The following is a 15,982-nucleotide window of genomic DNA, read 5'->3' on the forward strand; positions in this document are numbered from 1 at the left end:
TATGCACTCATTGATAAGTGGCTATTAGCCCAAATGCTTGAATTACCCTAGATCCCTAGAACAAAGGAAACTCAAGACGGATGATCAAAATGTGAATGCTTCACTCCTTCTTTAAATGAGGAAAAAGAATACCCTTGGCAGGGAAGGGAGAGGCAAAGATTAAAACAGAGACTGAAGGAACACCCATTCAGAGCCTGCCCCACAGGTGGCCCATACATATACAGCCACCCAATTAGACAAGATGGATGAAGCAAAGAAGTGCAGACCGACAGGAGCCAGATGTAGATCGCTCCTGAGAGACACAGCCAGAATACAGCAAATACAGAGGCGAATGCCAGCAGCAAACCACTGAACTGAGAATAGGTCCCCCGTTGAAGGAATCAGAGAAAGAACTGGAAGAGCTTGAAGGGGCTCGAGACCCCAAAAGTACAACAATGCCAAGCAACCAGAGCTTCCAGGGACTAAGCCACTACCTAAAGACTATACATGGACTGACCCTGGACTCTGACCCCATAGGTAGCAATGAATATCCTAGTAAGAGCACCAGTGGAAGGGGAAGCCCTGGGTCCTGCTAAGACTGAACCCCCAGTGAACTAGTCTATGGGGGGAGGGCGGCAATGGGGGGAGGGTTGGGAGGGGAACACCCATAAGGAAGGGGAGGGGGGAGGGGGATGTTTGCTCGGAAACCGGGAAAGGGAATAACACTCGAAATGTATATAAGAAATACTCAAGTTAATAAAAAAAATAAGCAACAAAATTACATAATATAAGGCTATTAGCCATTCTTAATATCACTCTATGGGCTCTCTAAAATTATAAGCTAGCTCACGAAATGAAAACTCAAAATCAATCCTCTAAATCTATCTTGAAATGGCAGCTGGAGTAAACAGACTGGCTGTAATGTTCTCACAAGTTCTAAAACCTCATCAATCTTTCATAAATCTTGTAACAATCTCTACCTGTTTGATTTTTTCTTAATTAAAATAAGTTTGAGTTAGTCAATGTAACATTGGCAATCCTTAATCACAATCTTTAAGTTCTCCTTGTGACACCAGAGCACAACCATAAGGTCACCTGAGTTCTGAGTACCTGACTAGGCAGCTGTTCTTGGGGCAGTGGAATTAGCATCAAAATACAGATAGCTTCAGGGCAAACCACGACTAGGAAAGCAAAACTCGACCTCCAACAATCTAGTACAAAGTTTGACTGCCAATTCCTACATATGAACGCACGATGGTGTAGTCTCCAGTACCTCAACAAAGAGACATTGTCCTAAATTCTTTTAGAAGCCTGGTTTCTAGGATAAGAATTCCATAAAAATATTACCTCAATTTAGACCTGTTTCCCTAGGTTGGCTCATGCCACATGTTGTCTAGAATGACTCTATACAAATTACCAGCTTTATGTCAACTTTCTGTTACCAATATTATACCTTTTTAACCATATCCAATAACTAAAAAGCCAACAATCTATGACCAAGGCAAGTAGAGCATATTTACACATTTAAAACCAATCAGAAACAAAATTGAAGTGGCTACACATATCTTTAATATTTAGACCAAACACCATTTTTACCTTTTTAGCTATGATTTTAAGAGAAGCACCTTGTCACCTGTTGAGTCAAATAATAAGTCAGGGATATCTCTAAGAGAAACAGCTGTCAGCTCTTGTATCAAAGAAGCTGAGAAGCTGCTGGCGCCTTTAAGATCAGCTCGTGCAGACGCTTAGCTCCTGGGCAGCTTCTCCAGCTGACCCAGACTCCTGACTGCAGGTGCAGGGCTCTAAAGGCCTGATTGAAACTGTTTTTTATTCATTTGTCCCTTTTTGAAACGAGTTAAAACCAAATCAAGATGTAAACAACCAGCAGATAAAGTTTTTTACCATTTTTTCTTTTGAACATGAAACATAAAACATTTAAACAACAAGAAGCAAGAACCACAGACATAAACTGACAGACATGGGGACATCCTGGTGCACCAAGAACAGACAATAGACAAAGAGGGAAAAAACCAGATGGTGTTCACGGTGACTATCCACTCGAGTGGAGTCGATATGGACGATGGATTGTCTCAATTCCTGGACTAGTCCATCAACGTGTTGAAACCCAATTCCTGTAAGATACTGAGATATATTACAGGATATCTGAGCAGCACAACTGACGTTCACAAATGGTATGGAAGTGAAACACAGTCCTGAGTATTTTCACTCACAACCCAATTACATTAACTCCATCAAGCTGTGCATGGGCATTGAGATGTCCTTTTGTTTGATTCTCCTGAATAAATTTTCAGGCGGTCTGCCTCTATCAAGTCTAATCAGTATGACTCTGCAAAGCTTCCAGAGCCTAATCACACCTTTTACAAGTACAAAGACAAAATTTTTCTCCCAAAATACTGTGTTCCTTTTATCTCCTCCCTTTTTCTCTCCCGGGGCGTTTTTTCCCCAATCTTTCGCTTCCCCGGATCCAAGGTCCTTGGAAGGGCTTTTTTTCTTAAGTGCACCTTTCCTTATTAAAGCTTCTAATCTTTCACCAGCTCTGTTTCTGACATGCTGCCTTGCCCTTCCCCCAACGCTCTCCGCTTTGCTGTTACAACTGGGCGGCTCCCATGCGACCTCTGACGCCGTCTGACGGTAGATAGAAGCTCAAAGGCCAATAGAGAAAACCCGAGGGCTGCTACCATAGAGGCTTCCGCCGCATCTAGCAGAGGAGTGAGGTGGAACAGATCAAGGCTAAACATCGTCTCTCAGAGTCTCGCCCGCGTTCCGCAGCTTCTGGATTCTTTCCGTGAATGGAGGCTCTTCTTCGGCGCCGGCGATGATGAGGCGTTTATCCCGGGTTCTCGGCACCAAATGTCCCTCGTGCGACCTCGCCAGCAAGAAAACACGCGGGGACATGCAGATCCTTGCTACAGCCAAAACTTTTATTCAATCTTAAGGAGAAGCCCCGCGCGCCCGCATGGCGCGGCTTATATACACCCTAGCGCGGCGCATCCACACCTGATTGGTCGCTTACCCATGGTCTCATAAGGCACACCCTGGAGTGGGCAAAGACCTGGCATGAAGGCACTCTTGCACATGTGCACACAGTTAACTTCCTGAAAGGAAGTTGGCTGGCGTGGCGGAGGCCAGCGCCATCTTGTAATGGCGGAAGCTATCCTGGCCTTCCACGTGGGGCGTAGTGGAAGTGAGCGCCATCTTGTGGTGGCGAATGTTATAGCTGCCCTCTTCAGCTTACTACATTGGAACCTGAAGTGGTCACCATCTGTAGCTACACAGGAACCTGAGTGCATCAATAGAGATACCAACCCACCGACAAAAAGTTCAACCCGAAATGTATCCTGTCTACAAGTAATGCAGGCACGGAGGAGTAAGCAAAGACTGAGGGAATGGCCAAACAAGGAGCAGCCCAACTTGAGGCCCATCCCATGGGCAGGCAAGAATCCCTAACACTGTGAATGATCCTGTGTTATGCTTGTAGATGGGAGCATGTTGTTCTCTGTTAGGCAGCACCTAGCAGCTTACTCAAATAGACACCCACAGCCAAATGGCAGACAGAGCTTAGAGCCTTTTAAGGAAAAATAGGGGAAGATTTCAAGCCCTAAAGGGGATAGGAGCTCCACAGGAAGACCAACAGAGTCAACTCATCTGGACTCTTGGATCTCTCAGAGACTGAACCACAAACCAAAGAACATATACAGGCTGTACCTAGGCTTCCCTGCCCAGATGTACCAGATGGGCAACTTGATCTTCATGTGGGTCCTAAAATAATGGAGCATGAGCTATCCCAAAAGCTGTTGCTAGTGAGTGGGACATGTTCTACTAGCTGGGCTGCTTTGTCTGGCCTCAGTGGGAGAAACATGAAGCCTCAAAGAGACTTGAAGTGCCATTGAGGGGGGGATACAAGCACTCAGTGCTCAGAGGAGAAGGGGAGAGGGAAAGGATTATGGGAGGGGTTAACCAAGAGGAGGGGCAGTGAGTGGGGTATAAAGTGAATAAGTAACAAACAATAAAATTAAATTTAAAAAAAGATTCCAACATAGCTTTCATTTATACTCAGCTGGATGTGATCAGATTCTATGAAACCGAGAGCCAACCTGTACGCAGGATGAAGGTCACCACACAGCATCTGGAGAATTTTCCAATGGCTTCTTCCATACAAATGTTTTTTAGCACTGATTTCACATTTTCCAACAACACACCACATAACCATTGAGCATCATAATAACTAGTTTGCCAGACAAATGATTTATAGTTCCTATTGCCCACAGGCTTATAACATGGGAGTTCCTATTTCTTTCTTTGAGACCCTGAGGGATAGTTCCAGATAACTTATCACCTACTTCTGGCATAATATACACAGCATTTTATACAAAGCCTTTGACCTGCGATAAAGAATAAAGGCTGATCCTGTAATGTGGTGGCTACTACATGATTCATTCAGCCAACACATGCCTGTGCATGCTTATTCTAGACACAACCAATGCAGAGGGATCATCCTCCTGTCACAAAATGTAAAAGACGACCCAGATGTCCTCTATAAATCCATTTTAGGAACCAGTCATTTTAGTCCAGGTGTGAAACTGAAGAATACCCAGCTGTTTTCTTTATGGAAAAATAAATGACCAACATGAGGAATGAGGGACTTTTGTCATCTGCGTAGAGCATTAACTTTAGCATCACATATGTGTGACAAGGAGTATCTTCAACACTGAACTGCAGTAAGAATAGGATGCATTTGGGTGTGCTCTGTTTGGATAAGAGTGTGGCATCAACACAGGATTCCATGACAGCTTCACCACCTTATATTGAAAACTGAGGACTCAGTCAGCTGCCAAAGCCTCTGGTAGAGTGACGCTTTCCCAACAACCTACCTTCCATATTGTTGTGTCCTTTACTGGGGTTACTTGTTGAGGGTCAGAATTCTGAGTAATTCATGTACCTCGAGTTATGTATCTGAAACTAATTTTCTTTCCCCATGGAGTAGTTAGCCAACAGACAATGGATGAGATTCCGGCTGCATTACCAGACCTCAGTTGGTATTTGCCTCACTGATGAATTCACATCTACAAAAAGGTATCTTTTTCAGAGGAGTCTTTGACCCTAGTTCCAAGAATATTGTGTTCAAGTTGTCAGGGCATTCTTTGCCCCTTTACAGTTCTTTCAACGGTGCTGTCAGAGAAGAAAAGGCAATCAGACCAGAAGCACTGTGGATGGGTCAGAGTCTAGGCAAAATCAAGGCCTATTCACAAATAGGAAAATAAGTAAAAGAAGAAAAGATTGGCATGGTTACAGGGATGAGAAGCAATGGTGGTTCACTTGCTTTGCACACTCAGTGTTCCTGGTGTACAGTGCTGTCTGAGGGAGCTCTCGTCCTGGTCTGTGCCCTGCTTGAACTTCTGCTAGAGTATTTCTGCCCTAGGAGAGGAAGAGAAAAAGAGAAATCTGCCATTTCAGCTATCCAGCAAACACCAGCTTGATTAAGCAGGACAATCCAGTATGACCTTTCTAGCTTTAGACAGAGAACATATGGAAAGGTTTCCACTGTGTCACGGGAGAGGCTCCTGGAAAGGGCACCCCAGAATCTGGTCACTGTAAGGAAAGCTGGTTAGCAGGTAGCCATGGCAGTTCCCAGTGACGTCATCAATAGACACTTCCCTGCACAATCTCTTGTACCCAGGAGAGCCCTAGCATCTTCTGTGATGTCACAAGTACTGTGATGGCACCAACTACCTGTGGGATGTTTCTTCAGTGCCTCCAGGCTTCACTAATCAACCTGTTATCCAGGCTAAGCAGGCCATTTGGGAGAAAGAACAAAGAGCATGAAGGGATTAGAGATGGGGAGAAGGAAGCTGGCCTTCTGTATTGTTGTAAAAAAGGAAGAAATAAATGGTGCTTGGGAAAGCTCAGTGAGTCGTGGGCAAGGGGAGAGGAGGTTCCTTGAGCTGAGCCTTCCAGGTGTGGAAATCAGGAGCAGGGAGCCTCTAAGAAGCAACTGAACTTCATTGCTTATTATAGTTCTCGGAAGCCAGAGACTTTCTCTACTCCAGAAGCCAGTTGTTGGGAAGGGCACCACTGTTTTCCTGAGACCTAATGGCTTTTACTCCTTTTGCCTAGAAGACAAAGGTCCTTGGGAAGAAGGGAGAGACTAGTGTGCTGTCCTAATCTCAGGGCTGACTGCTCCCCAATTGCACTGGTGCAGTTTGTGTCTGACACTAATATCTGGGAGAGAGAAGTACTTCTAGATGAGACCTCATCATCTCAGGCATTCCACTAGAGTTATTCTGACTACCATTCCTTGACAGTGCCCCCCTTAGGTTTCTGAGTCAACACATGTGTCAGAAAGTTTTCTAGTGCAGTGAAGAACTGTTAGTCAGTGAACCAGAACAGGGACTGTCTCCTTCCTGACTACAATGGTTGTCCTGAGCAGTCAGTGAGGGAAACTAAATGACCATGTTCTACCCCTACAAGACATCTATATCTATAGTCCTGGGGTCTGTAGAGATCTATCCATGACTCTGGGCATCTCCATAGCAACTGAGTGCTGATGGAGTTTGTAGTTTTCATCCTGGCTTCTGTAATTACAGGCGATGGTGTTCTGAGGCCAAGTTCCATCCTGACAGCTGTGAATACACCTGAGGAAGCTGTCTCCTCGGTTTTCTGAAGCATCGCTAAGGGAACCAGAGGAAAGCACCCCCTGCTCAACAGAGCTCCGGGGATGTTGACATTCACAGCTTCAGCTCTTTATCAGGCGAGGTCAAAAGATCACCTGTCTGGTCCGTCCTTGAATATCCTCCAGTGTGCGGGGTTGGACTGTAATGAAGTCTGCAGGAGAGGAGCTGGCCCTCAGATGCTACATGTCAGTGTGTGTGGGAAACACCTGAACTCTGCCACTACAGATCAGAGAGATGAGCTGCAATCTCATGCAATAGACTGTGCGCATTCCTGGGCTTTGGCTATGACCATGCAGGTCTGTTGTCTCATACTTCATTGTTCATGTGGACAAGTAGTGGGAAAGCACCACTCACAATTGTTTCCCTTCCTCCATTCTTGGGTCTTAGATTTTAGTGCAACACTTCACATCTGATCTTCTAGGCCCACTGTCCTAACTTTACTTCAACATGCATGTCTCTATTATCCCTACACCATGTGTGTGTGTGTGTGTGTGTGTGTGTATGTGTGTGTGTGTGTGTGTGTGTGTGTGTGTGTGTGTGTGTGTGTGTACAGTTTGCATACAAGTTTAGGGAAACATTGCTACTGAAATCCTATAGGAGTCTATGTAAAATATCTGTAAGCTGTGGATGGGGCAGAATCCAAATGTTCTCCCACGATGTGGCCTTCTAGAAAGAGTAGCATAAATTACAGTAAAAGAACACACTTGAAAGTAAGACTTGGAGGAAATGCCCTGGTGTATCCACATTACCACTGTGAACTGTGACATTGCTCTCTTGGCCTCTGGGGCCAGACAGGAGGGCTCTGAATCCAAGCTGCATCCTGTGGAGCTGTGCATAAGCTTGAGGCAGCTGTCAACTGGATCAAATGAAGCTTGTGAATGGAGTGAGAAGACAGTAGCAGGACATTATGACACTGCCCTCCCAATGGAGACATGGAAGTGTTGACAATCACAGTGGGTGAGTGAGTCTCAAGCCTGAACTTTGCGAGCCAGTTAGGCAAAGTTTAACCTGTCAGTCACGTCCTGCATGTCCACCACAGGCCAAGGGCGGGCTCAGATGAAGCTCTGTTGCAGACAGGAGCTGTCCCTTGTGAGCTGCATCTCAGGGAATGCGGAAGACCATTCAGCCTCTTGTGATATGGGAGATCAGAGTAGTAAGAGGCAGACAGAGGGGACAGTTCTGTGTTTGTTTTTCTGGGCTACCATAACTACATCTTCCAGGCTAAGGATTTGCTCATGGAAGTCTGGTGTCTCACTTTTGTAAAGGCCAAGCTGTCTGAAGTCTCAATAACACAACTGGCTCCAGGCTTCTTCCTTAGTCACTGGGATTTACAGGCCGTCCTTCACACCTTGTCTTCTAGATCCACACATGCTTTTCTGGCTTCATGTGTACAAGACATATTTTCTCATTCTCTCTCTCTCTCTCTCTCTCTCTCTCTCTCTCTCTCTCTCTCTCTCTCTTCCTGTTTCCCACAATAGTCTTTACTAAGTAAGATACATTTCATACCAGTTTGTGCAATGCTTCTCTCATAAAGTCCAGTGTGATCTCAACTTGCTGTTCTCTAGAGAACCCCAATTAGGAATAGAGCTGACATCCAATTCTGCTAGACCAGGACTTCAACACCTGAGAAGATGCAAATCATTCAACAGCTCTCGTCAAGCCTAGGGTACAAGGAGCATGTATGGAAGGAAAAGTTTCAGAGATCCGAGAAATTGCATGCCAGGCTGACCATGGGCTGGCTTCTCTTTGCAGAGACGGTCAGCGTGAGAGGAAAGGTGAAATGGGGCTTTAATAAACCTGTATGGTTTAAGAATACTAAGTCTCTCCCCTTACTTTCCCCTTCCCTGCCTGTGTGTTCCTAATGGATGTTGTACGTAAATGTAGCAGTGTCAGCCTTTCAAGAGCATGGAAGTTGTCACATGTGGCACCCAACAGAAGAACTTGACCTTTGTCCCCTTCTTTGTATGTGTGTGTGTGTGTGTGTGTGTGTGTGTGCGTGTGTGTGTGTGTGTGTGCGCGCGCGCGCGCATGTGTGTTTGTGTGTGTCTATGTGTCTCCCTGTATGTCTGTATTTCTGTCTTTGTCTCTGTCTGTTTCCTCCACACGATAGCCCAGGATGACCTCTTAATTGCTCATTCCAAGTTTGACCCATCATGCTTTCTGTGAGTGTTTGCTTTTGATGTCTTAAGTCCCACCCGTGTTGACCAGTGCTCAGGTGTCTGAAGCCAGACCTGTGAACAGAGGACCACATCACTCAGTAACATCCTCCTGGATAAAATAAGTTTGTGAGCCTCTGAAGGAAGATTTTATCAGAATTTATGTAATTTTTTTGTTTTTCACTCCCCTACCCAAGCTGTACTACTCTGTGGATCTTCCCCAAGTCTATCAAGAAGAATCCCTTAGGGCCACAGAGATTGATCTAGGAACTCCCACACAATTCTAAGACCATGGCCAGGAGGGACAAGAAATCACTTGTCTTGGAAACATCCAATAATATGATGGTGTGGAGCTATGGGGAGTGTTACTAGATAAGGAGAAATCACCTAAAAAGCACATACATGTATACAAGATGCTATTCAAAAATTATCCAGAGGTACTGTGGCAACCTACATTCAGCTCAAAGAGATTGATTCTCCACCTCATAGATTCTGATCAGATCCCTTGAGTATAAAGAAAACTATATGGGAACTCACTTTCTTATCACATGACAGTACAACTAGGTAGTCACAGCAAACAGGACATTCAGGAAGCATGGCCTGATCTTGCCAACAGTGAAGTGAGTACATGTAGCTGATGAGGTCTGGCATGACCCTCAAATGTTTAAAATACCAAGATTGACATTAGATTTTAGTTTACTGAATAATCAATAATTTCTGAGGTTTGGAACAAAATCAGAATCTAAAGACTCCAAAAATTATTTACCATGAAGCTCTGAATTCCAATGGAGAGATTAATGGTAGATAGTATGAGTTTAACCTGTGACCCAGAGGTATAAGGAAATGGTGTAATTTGGGGTCATTGGATAAGTTAAAGAAGCAAGCAAAACAAAAGAGTTTGTGTTGTCTTTGAGCAGGTTTGCCCCTCAAACTTTTAGCAGGAGTTACCCTGGAATGATACATAGACACCCACACACATCCTACAAATAATTGTCTTGGTCTCTTGCCTGGGGCATACAGGCTTTATCCAAGATATGGAGTGTTTACCCCAAGACTAAGTTAAACCCAATTTCAATGAGAGAATTCAGAATTCCTCTTCCTTTCTTGAGAAAGCATTCTGTGCCTGAGTAATGCTTGAAAAGACTTGAAAACAGTAACAACTGAATCCCACTTTTAAAGCAGCTTTTCAGAGATGTCTAGCGGCTCAATTTTGATTTTATGGACCTGCAGTTGCTCAGTTCTCATGATCACAGGATTGGACCCGGTCATTACTAGATATAACTGTGTAGGGACAGTAAGAGCTTTGACAATTCTTCAAGCTGAAAAATCTAAGAAATCATACTGGCAACAGCTTAATGCAAAGGCAGAAACTTGTGAGTGGATAATGTTCAGCACCTAAGACTGAGCAGCGGGTTGGGAGCCAAGGAGAAACAGTGTATCTAAAGGAGCAGTGCTGGGTGCAGGACTTGTTACTAAAATGATGAAAGCTAAGGGCTTCAGGAAATATGCATCAGGAAGACTCTGAATGGTGGAAATTATGCATAAATTTATTGGTGCACATTGAGAGGATGAACGTTTTCCAATGTTTATCTCCTTAGGAGTGAAAATATTTGAGCTGAGTAAATGCTGTAGCCCAGGTAGGAAAGGGAAGTGGGTTTCCATACAGACATTGGAATTCCCCTCATGCTGAACATGAACATGGGAGGGCTTCAGAGAAGTGTTCAGGCACATTCAGAGCTGCTGGGCATCCAGGAGGAGTCTCAGAGTGTAAATTGGTGCTTGTCCTGAGGAATCTTCAAAAATATTAGTGTAGATCAGTGAGGAGAATTTCAAAGACTAGAAACAAAATCCTGTACATGCCTCATCTTAGCCTTGGAAGGCCTTGACCTACAAAGGCCCCAAAGAGGCATAGCTTGCATCATCTTTAATAGGGTATAGCAATTGGTGACTGACAGCCTTTCCACTATGTTTCCAAGGCCAGCCACAGGCTGTAGGACTGTGGTGCCAAATCTTCAGCAGAGAAGGCTGCTTAGCTAAATTATTGTGTTTGGTTTTTGGTTTGAGTTCTGTTTGCTTCAGGGGTTGGTTTTGTTTGATTTCGCTTGAAGTTTTGTTATTTATTCTTCATTTTTGTTCTTGTAATGGATTTGCAGTTCTGCCAAGGTCATACATTTTACAGTTTGACGTTATCCTTTAAGACCCTTTTGGAAAAAATTAATTAATAAATTCTTTAAGGATAAAATGTGTTTTCAACTCTTAAGAAACTTGATTTTTTTGAGTGTCTGGTTTGGTGGCGGAAGCAGTGGCTGGCTGTTTGAATCTGTCAGTGGAAGGCGCGCTGGCTCTGTTGTCTGAGTGTGATTCGGTGGCTTGGTTCCAGGCATTCTGGTGACTTCCCCGGAGCAGTCTACAGGAGCCACAGCGGCCGCCCGTGCTCTCTGTTCAGTCCCCATGCCCGAGAAAGACCGAGCCCATGTCATGCCCCTCCGCCCCCATTGAGTCCCTTATCTGTCGTCGCGCCTGAATTGAGTTCCCAGAATCAGACGGTGCCCCATAGATGGCCAGCTTTCCCCCAAGGGACAACGAGAAAGAGATCGTGAGGTCGCGCACTATAGAAGAACTTTCAACTCCAGCAGCCCCTTTCGACAGGAAATGTGGTGGTGAAAACTGGACTGTTGCTTTTGCTCCAGATGGTTCATACTTTGCATGGTCACTAGGATTTCATATAGTGAAGCTTGTCCTGTGGTCCCGGTGCCTTAAGAACTTTCTTTTGCATGGTTCCAAGAATGTTACCAATTCAAGCTGTCTAAAATTGGCAAGACAAAATAGTAATGGTGCTCAAAAAAATAAGCCCCGTGAACACGTTATAGACTGTGGAGACATAGTCTGGAGTCTCGCTTTTGGGTCTTCAGTTCCAGAAAAACAGAGTCGTTGTGTTAATAGAGAATGGCATCGGTTTTGATTTGGACAGGATCAGCTACTCCTTGCCACAGGATTAAATAATGGTCGCATCAAAATCTGGGATGTGTATACAGGAAAACTCTTCCTTGATTTGGCAGACCACATTGAAGTGGTTAGAGACTTAACTTTCGCTCCAGGTGGGAGCTTACTCCTTTTATCAGCTTCAAGAGACAATATTCTTAGAGTGTGGGACCTGAAAGGTGATGGAAATATGAGTATTGTGGGGCCATCAGAATTGGGTGTACAGTTGTGCGTTTTCTCCCGACTGTTCTACGCTGTGTTCAGTTGGAGCCAGTAAGGCAGTTTTCCTTTGGAATATGGATAAATACGCCATGATAAGGAGACTGGAAGGGCATCACCATGATGTCGTAGCTTGTGACTTTTCTCCTGATGGAACATCACTAGCTCCTGCATCTTACGATACGCGTGTGTATGTCTGGGACCCACCCATTGGAGACATTCTGATGGATTTGGGCACCTGTTTCCCCCGGCTACTGGAGGAGGAAACGACTGATGGGTAAGAGCTGTGCCTCTCAGTCATGATGGACTGCACCTTGCCAGCCTTGCTGATGATAAAACGGTGAGCTTCTGGAGCATTGGTGACGATTGTCCAGTACAAGTTGCACCTTTGAGCAATGGTCTCTGCTGTGCCTTTTCTACTGATGGCAGGATGTGCGTACGTGCTGTTTGTGGAATTTTTGTTCTTTTTTTTATTTGGGGCACTGAGTTTGCATGACGCTAAATAAAACAGAATTTCCTCACAGGAAATGGGGTGGGTCAGGATGGATGGTGTGAAGCTGACTGATGAGAGGTTTAGTATGTGAAATTTTCCAAGAGAATGGTTTGTGGGAGTTTGACTGTGACGTGTAAAAAAGAGCCAAGGAAAAAGATAGCTAGAAAAGGGTTGGCTCTTGTAGGCCTTAATTTTGGAAAGCAGCTACTTACCTACCCCTCAGAGAATAAAAAAGTATTATGCATTCTTGTCAATTTGAAAACTACATCTACTATATTATTGCTTAATATTTTGTCAATACTAAGGGACAATTATTTTAAGACCATTGGTTTTATTTTTAACCTATTTTGTTTCTACAAGGATGATATTGGTGACCTACCAAAGAGAAGCAATACACAATATGTCTGCTTTAGCCTTCTTTTATTTATCTTATCTGCAGATGTTGAAAATGTATGCATTGTGTAAAATGCTTGTTTTGTATCTTTGTTGAGTTTTTTTCATTAAACAACATAAAAGTTAAAAAAAAAACTTGATTTTTTTTTTATGTGTCGTTTCACAGTCCTGTAATCCCAGAAACCATAGGCAGAGATAGATCACTGAAACTTGCAGGGGCTTTGGATTCATAATTTGTTCCCATCCAGAGCTACACATGTGGATTGGACCTTCCATGTGGCTGGTGTGGCCACTGTGGACACTAATTTCCTGATGGAAAAAGTACTCATGCTGTATCCTTGTGGTCATTTATTTAGCTACTCCTGAAATATAGTTCTCCAGGGATGATCGCATAGAACACACTAATGAGAATCTCAACAGAATTGCTCTGATGATTCTCAGGAAATGGAAACATTCACCAATGGAGTAAAAATAGAAATCAGGAAAACCAGAGCTGTCTGTGTCTGGTTTCTTGAAATATAGTCTCAGAGAAAAGCACATAGGACCATGTTTTTAAAAACCGTTTTTACATTTATTTTTATTGCCCTTGAATATGTATTTTGTGCCTATTTTGGATGGTTGTTTGGTTTGGTTTATTATCATTATCATTATTATTGCTATTATTTCTTTTATACATAAGTGTTTTGTCTGCTCTAAGTACTGTGCACCAAATACATGCAATTCCCACATAGGCCAGTAGGGGGCAGTGAACTCCACCTGGAACTGAGTTACCCTTTTGGTTCTATGTTAAACAAATGCCCAAAATGGATGAGCTGTCTCTCCAGCTCCTGCACTTGAAAGTTATCCTTCTTTTTGTACTGTATTAGTTCTCAATCAAAGAGAGAAGTTTCTTGAGACCTGTAGGAACACATATATAGGGTTAGGCATGCTTATTGTCTAAACTGCCAGGCATCCATGTAGGGCATTAGTGGATACAGCATCATATCTCAGCATCTCTTATTGTAAGGTCAGAGCAGAACTCTCACATCTCATCCTGGGTGACAATGTAGATTGGACCCATCAGACGAAATGAAGAATTGAAAAACTCTCCTGGGGGTGAAATTGATAAGGATATCATGTTGATGTATCATAAATGCAGTGCTAAGAACAAGCTTCAGACAGCCTGGGGGGATGCAGCCTGCAGCAGAGACCACAGCTCTTTGGTGGAGAATGATTCAGTTCAAAACTGGGAAGGGAGAAGGATAGTTGATATTGTTCCAGTAGATCTCACAGCATATAAAAAGTTTCTTCCACATCAGTGAATGATTCTTGTAAAGCAGCTCCGGGAATGGACTTCTGAGACCAAACATGAGCCCCAAGAATTAATGTGTGGAAGAAGTAATCCTGTGGGTCTCCAGACTGATGCTTTCAAACCAACAGACAAAAGTATCCACTCTAGAATGATACACAGATATATACGCAGAATACCAGGATGGATACAGAGTTTCTTCAGTTCCATGAACGAGGAGATCAGCAGGTGAGTCCGCTCACTAAGTAAAGGTAATCGTTGCCGACTCTACACACCTGAGCTCCTTCTCTAGAACCCACATGATTGAAGAAAAGTACAAACCTCCCACAACTTGTCCTCAGATTTTTATGTAGTTGGGGTTTCCCAGTCTTGGTCCACAGAAGCCAAAACATCTGGTTTTCCAATTCTTGTTTATCCTATAGTCCTTCTCTCTGATGCACTCATGCAAATATTTTACCGTGCATTTCATTGATAGATTACTATTGCTATTTTAATTCTGTTGCCAAGAACTATAGAAAATAAGAAGGTTTATATCAAAACATCATATGAAAATCATGCTAAGGGAATGTGTCCATTGGGAATTTGTAACTGAGCTGAAACTCTTATTAGACACAAACTGCTCTGAAAGGTCTTCTCTACATACCTGGTGTAGAAGTGAGTGTTCCCTAACAGAACTTAAAGGATGAAACTCTCTGTACAGAGAAAAGGGATTTGTCACAATGATTACAGGCTATGGACCAGCTAATTCAACAATGGCTGACTTTATGTAAAGTCCAAGAATCTGGTAGTTGATCAGTCCACAAGACTAGATGTCTCAGCCTGCAGCAGAGACCACAGATCTTTGGTGGAGAGTGATTCAGTTCAAAACTGGGAAGGGAGAAGGATGGTTGATATTGTTCCAGTAGATCTCACAGCATATAAAAAGAGTTTCTTCCACATCAGTGAATGATGATACTAGATGACCATCAGTATATGGTCAAATACTCAGTAAGCAGGCTCTAATGTCTGTGAGGGAAAGGATTTGGTAGCAATTTGTGTGCAAGCAGGAAAAAGTAAAAGCTTCTTTCTTCCATGTTTTTATATGGGCTTCGAGTAGAATGCATGGCTAAGAATGGATCGGGATTGCTGTTTTACACCAGACCAGTACCATCAACTGAATGTTCCTTCCTGGAAAGCTGCAGCCTGTCAGCATGGCTCAGGAGTTTGTGAACTGCAAGATCCCATCTGGGAAGGTGGTCGTGTTCATCAAACCCACTGCTCCTATTACAGAAAGACCCAAGAAATCCTTAGTCAACTCCCTTTCAAACATGGTCTTCTTGAATTTGTGAACATCACAGCCACTAACAAAACCAACGCAATTCTAGATTATTTACAACAGCTCACCAGAGTGAGAACAGTTCCTCAGGGCTTCATAGATAAAGAAAGACTGCATAGGCAGATGCAGCGATCTAATCTCCATGCCAGAGAATGGGGAGCTGATGACCTGGCTGAAGCAGATTGGAGCTCTGCAGTTATGTGAGGGGTGGCAGGCAGAGCTGACAGCAGTTGTCCAGCCATGCTGTGGCTAGCGCCCCTGAGAGTTGATGTGCATCACAGAGGATGTCAGTATTTCTGCTGACTGGGATTTTTAACAAATTGGCTTTTATTTCTTCTTTTCCTCAGTGCTTAAAACTGTTGCTGTTTGCATCTAACCATGGGGCTGGGAAGCTTAACAGACCACACTGGTTTGATTATCCATTCTTCATATGCTGACACATATCTGCCTCTTGATCTAAATCCC

The 15,982-nt window shown here is 43.7% G+C and overlaps 1 pseudogene across 1 annotated transcript; it reads left to right on the plus strand.

Annotated features, from left to right (window-relative positions):
- Positions 1-692: 692 nt before the first annotated feature.
- Wsb1-ps1 (WD repeat and SOCS box-containing 1, pseudogene 1) lies at positions 693-15,608 on the plus strand (annotated as a pseudogene). Its single transcript, XR_005504657.2, has one exon. The product of XR_005504657.2 is annotated as a WD repeat and SOCS box-containing 1, pseudogene 1 (transcript).
- The last annotated feature ends 374 nt before the right edge of the window (positions 15,609-15,982 follow it).

This window comes from Rattus norvegicus, chromosome 5 (assembly GCF_036323735.1).
Source record: "Rattus norvegicus strain BN/NHsdMcwi chromosome 5, GRCr8, whole genome shotgun sequence".
Classification (NCBI taxonomy): Eukaryota; Metazoa; Chordata; class Mammalia; order Rodentia; family Muridae; genus Rattus; species Rattus norvegicus.